General features: G+C 41.3%; 1 pseudogene across 1 annotated transcript; it reads left to right on the forward strand.

The window, feature by feature from the left end:
• The first annotated feature begins 248 nt into the window (after nucleotides 1–248).
• On the forward strand, nucleotides 249–1,327 carry LOC308499206 (PRAME family member 20-like; annotated as a pseudogene). The gene is made up of 2 exons: nucleotides 249–453; nucleotides 793–1,327. The product of its transcript is annotated as a PRAME family member 20-like (transcript).
• The last annotated feature ends 4,268 nt before the right edge of the window (nucleotides 1,328–5,595 follow it).

Genomic DNA, 5,595 nt, shown 5'->3' on the forward strand with positions numbered 1-5,595 from the left:
TACCATATGCAACTATCCATGTTCAGATCCTGCTTTAATGCTCAAGAGCAAAAACAATCTTCTGACAGATTGTCCCTAAAAACGAGAGAAAAAAAACTATCTGGTACTTGAGCAAAACAGCATTTGCTGATAGAACACTCTGGCTCTGGAGTCACTGCTTGGTTCCCTCCCAGGTCTTAGGTCTGAACACCTAGCCAACCACCTCAGGGCAGATGCTTCTGCAGGATTCCATTCGGAGCAGATTCAAGATGAGCATCCAGACACCACCCAGACTCCTGGAACTGGTGGGAAAGAGCCTGCTGAGAGACGAGGCCTTGGCCATCGCATCTCTAGAGTATCTGCCCACCAAGCTCTTCCTGCCACTGCTCATGGAGGCGTTCTGTGGGAGACACAGAGTCCCTGACGTCCATGGTGCACTCCTGGCCCTTTGCCTGCCTCCCTCTGGGGGGGAGGGTGCCTGATGCAAATGCCTCAGAACAAGCTATGTTGAATGGGCTTCACATCTAGCTTGCCCAGAAGATTTGCCCCAGGAGGTGGAAAGTGCAGGTGCTGGATTTACGGAATACTGGTCAGAACTTCTGGAGCATGTGGTCTGGAGCGAGGGCCTAGGTGAGCTCACCGATGGGACTGGTTGCTGAGGCCAGTTCCAGGATGAGGAAGCACTTGGCCCCCTTGGACATATTCATACACCTTAGCTGCAGCTATAGGACCTGGGATCAGTTCTTCACCTATCTCATCTGATGGGCCAAGCAGAGAGAAGGATCACTCCACCTGTGCTGTAAAACGCTGAAGATTTTTGTGGTGCCCATCGAGAGTATTAAGAAGGTCCTGGCTATGGTGCGGCTGGACTGCATCCAGGAGGTGGAAGTGAATTCCACCTGGAAGCTGTCCACACTGGGGTGTTTGCTCCTTACCTGGGTCAGATGAAGAACGTGCACACACTCTTTCTCTCCCACATCCACATGCCGACCTCCGAGGAGGAGGAGCAGGAATGGCATGTCTCCCAATTCACCTCTCAGTTCCTTTGGCTGCACCACCTCCAGAGCTTTTATACGGAATCTCCCTCCTTCTTCGAAAACCGGCTGAACCAGATGCTCACCTACCTGCAGACGCCCCTAGAGACCCTCGCAATTACTAACTGCCTGATTACTGAATCACACTTAAAGCACCTGTCCCAGTTCCCAACCCTCAGTCAGCTAAAGGACCTGGATCTGAGTAGCATCACCCTGGCCAATTTCAGTCTCAAGCCCCTCTGAGCTCTGCTAGAGAAAGTTGCAGCCGCCTCCAGCACCTGGATTTAATTTATTGTGGGATCGTGGACTCCTAAATCGAGGTCATCCTGTCTGTCTTGAGCCGCTGCTGCCAGCTCAGGACCTTCAGCATCTCCGGGAACCCACTCTCCATAGCCTTAGTGAAGCTGCTTAGTCACACGGCCCATCTGCGCATTTTAAGCCTAGAGCTGTACCCGCCCCGCTGCAGAGTTACAGCTCTGAGGGGGCTCTTGAGATGGGGAGATTTGCCCAGATTCGGGATGAGCTGATAGAGATTTCGAGGGACTTAGAACAGCCCAGGACTGCCCAGGCTGAGCACCAGACCCTGTCCTCACTTTGGCAACAAGACATTTTACACCCCTGTGATAGCCCTGCTTAGAGGGGTGCACCTAGCAAAAACTTTCTTCTGGGCACTTGGAAACTGAAACCTAGGATCCAGGTGCATTATAAAGGGAACACACACCTATGGTTTCAGACATATGCTCAGTGCAAATGGGAAAAGGAAGGTGATTCAACTGGGGTGCAGGATTGTAGGGGGAAACGTTGACTAAGGAAGTTAATGGGACCTTAGAGGACAAGTGTCCTAGAGAGTCAGAAACATGAGTCTGAATTGCCGGAAGGGGATTCGGGCTTGAGAGGCATAGGTGGGAGTTATCCTGAAGTGGATGGTTGTAAAGGAATGTCACAAATAAAGTAAAATTCAATGGAAAAACAAAACAAACAACCAAACAAAAAAATTTTGCTCATATTTTCTAAATATGCTGGTATATTCCTGCTTTGGGTGTCTCATTTTTGCATTGTCCACAGGCTGATATAGCTTGTGTCCTTTGCCTCACTCATACTTGGGTCCTTCAAATGATTTTCACAATATATTGTTTATTCTTAGACTGGAGATGGGAAAATGGTTTCATCATGGATGTCTGCTTTGATCAGTTGATAATGACTTCTTAGTATATTGTGTTGTGAAAGCTTCTGAGATCACAACTGGGCTAAGTAGAAACATTCCATGATTATTTTTTTTTTCACATTACAAATGAGTTTATTATTATACATACTTTGGAAAATAAGTCAGAAGAGTATTTCAACATGAAGAAAGTGAGTATATATAACTATAGAAGCATTTTTAAAAACAACAAGATTATGCGTGTTTTGCATGATTATTTTTTGATGTCTGCCAGTGTCAAGGCTTTTGAAATAGCAGAACTCTATCCAGACATTTGTCAGTCCTGTCCAATAGAATGTTTTGAATTTTTAAGTTCTAGTTTTATTCATTCTTTTGTTTTCAGAGAGAAAAAGAAAACCCTCCTGTCTTCTAAGTTTAGAACTCTTAGGATACAAGAATTATTTTTCTATTTCTTTGATGTTTTCCTCTTGCCCAATCTAATTCTTAGTACTTAGGGCATATGTGGCTCTGCACAGAGCAGAAAGTTAATGAAAACCGAATGAATGGGAACACTTCTCTGAGGCAATAAATGTGCAGCTCAAAAAGGAAATATTAATAACGTAAGGATTACTGGGGGCATTTATTCATCACTTTTCATGTTTTCATATGGAATGTATTATTCATGGTACCATCAGGAAACAGCATACTCACAAGTGGGGTTTGAGACATAACAACTAAATCCAGTACATGATTCTAGACTGGAGCCTGTGGTAGAGTTAAAGGACCGCTCTAAAGGCATTATTGGAATAACTGAAAAATAGAATTAATATGAACTGTAAATCTCTGTTTCAATGCTAAATTTCCTGAATTTAATAACTGTACTGTGGTTGTGTAAGAGAATAGGTTTGTTGCAAAGAAGATACGTTAAAGTATTACAGGGAAACAGTTTATAAAAACTAATTTTATAAATATCTACCCATATATAAGCATGAAGGGAGGATATGATAAAACAAATATTGTAAGACAACAAAATTGGTGAATTTAGATACAAGAACAAGATTTGTCTTTATCAATTTTTATGTTTTCTATAATTTTGAAATTCTTTCAAAAGTAAAGGCTTATTGAAAGGTGGGTAGATGTGAACAGAGCTTAAAGAAGGGATTGGCATGTTGAAGTGAAACCAAAAAAGATAGCAAAACACCCCAGTACTAACAGTGGGAAACCTACATAACCTCATTATCTGAAGGTCCAGTTGGAAGGAGCTTTACCGGAATAAACCAGAGAGAACTGTTGCTATGGAACAGAGGAAGGCTACCTGATGGGAGCGGTGGCCATGTCCAGAGAAATGGAAGCCAGCTGAGAAGTAGCTGAAGGAACAAATACGATGCTGTTTGCTTTCCTGTCCTTTTGCTGGCACCTCCCTCTGGGTGAACTCATCCAAAATCTAGAGGGTAGAAAAGCTCAGCTGATACATCTCGTAGAGATCCGCCATTTAGGACACATAATAGGTTGAATTGGGTTGGAGAGTGGGACTTCAGGGAACAAAGAGACTGTCTAGTGCATGGAGTGGACACTTGACCTCTCACTTTCTTTATTCCTTCATGAGGCTGGAGCAACTGAGCTTGTGTGACTCTGCCTTCCTCTTCCTTTGTGTCTGCCAACCTGCTAGAGGATATATCTTCATCTACCCTCTTGGCATGTGATGCTCAGAGAAGGGCAGGCCGGCCTCGGAGAATGGAAGCCTGTGCGTCCAGGACTACTTATGTCAGAGTGGACACATCTGCTTAATCTTGGAGTCCAGGAGTAGCAAGCCCATGTACTTGCTCATCCAAACCACATTCTGCATTTGATCTCTGCCTGATCTTTCTTCTGATCTTTTTTTGCTTTCTTAACTTCCTCAAAATTCAAGTATAGAGATGTTCTTAAATATTATCAACTACATTTTTAAAGACTAAAGCCCTCATAGCAGTGTTTGTCAAATGAGGTGACTTTGCTCCCCAGGGGACATTTGGCAACATCTAGAGGCAGTTTTGGTGGTCACCAAGGGAGAGTGCATGCTGCTAGCGTCCAGTGGGTAGAGGTTGGGGGTGCTGCTACACATCCTCCAAGGCACTGAACAGCCCTTCACAATATAAAGGTATCCAGCCCCACATGTTGATAGTGTTGAAGTTGAGAAACCCTCCCCTAATGTTTAAGAAAGAAGAGCTGTTTTGAATGACATTGTCAGAGCTCAGTATCTCATACATTTTTGCTGGGAAAAATGAAGATGGAAATTAATAAGGTCCAAATCTAAAAAAATCCACTTCCCATGGAACTTACATTCTGGTGAAAACAGATAGGAAACAAACAAACAACAAAAAAAAAACTGTAAGTATATGATAAAATTTAAAAAAGTGATATGGACAAAAAATGTATTTCTATGAAGTGTGCCAAGTGAGGGAGTGGCAGGGAGAAACAGATGTTTGCTATTTTATACAGTGTGGTTAAAACAGCCCCACTAAAAAGGTGATTTGTTACTTTTCTAGTTTTTACTAGACTTTATTGTTTTCGAGTTAGAAATTCCATGTCCAAGTGCCTTCTGTCCCTCTACTGAGAAAAAACAAAGATACCATATACACATGCAAAGGAGGAACAATGTTTCTTGGCCTGCCTACTTCAGATTTCTCAAGCATTTGGTATTCTTTCATTGATAATGCATTCATGTATTTGTTGGTTTCACTCTTATATTTTGTAAGATATTATTGTTTTTCTCTTTTTCCTGGTTTAAAACATTACAATCTCTAAAATTATATCCCTGTACCTCTTGACATGCCTTCCTGTAAATCTCTAGATATTACACTGATCTCCAATATTAATCTCATTTAATGTCCAGACTGTGTTTTTCCAACTATGTTGCAAATACCTAATTTTAAAAAATAGATTGGGTATAAACTAGAGTATTACCAAGAATGGTATAGTCATTGCTTTGGACTAGCTATGACAAGTTGTATTATTTTAGAAATTTTCATACATACAACATTTTTTCTGAAGGACTGGAAATATTTCACATGGTCATTTGTGCGTTTTACTATGGCACTTCGAGATGGCATAGTTTTCATTATGAAGAGTAAGAATGAAAAATCAGAAAAGATAAGAAAATTCTATAGGAAGCTGTGCAAAAACTGAATTTATATAGCAAATTTTATGGATTCAATTACAAATGTTCCTTCCATAAATATGGAATTTATAACACCCACTGTTAAGGCTTTTAAAAGCTACCAATAATTGTATATGTGGGTAAATAAGACAGGAACTGTAGCAAGTTGAATTTCTGTTATTATATATGGAAGGAGGAATTGAAGTCATATTTCAAATTTTAAATCAAATTTAGCAACTCCAAATGTTTTACTTTGTAGATTGCATTTATCCTGTATTTCACTGTTTGAAGTTCTTGTCTGTTGA

This window comes from Rhinolophus hipposideros (assembly GCF_964194185.1).
Source record: "Rhinolophus hipposideros genome assembly, chromosome: 6".
Taxonomy (NCBI): domain Eukaryota; kingdom Metazoa; phylum Chordata; class Mammalia; order Chiroptera; family Rhinolophidae; genus Rhinolophus; species Rhinolophus hipposideros.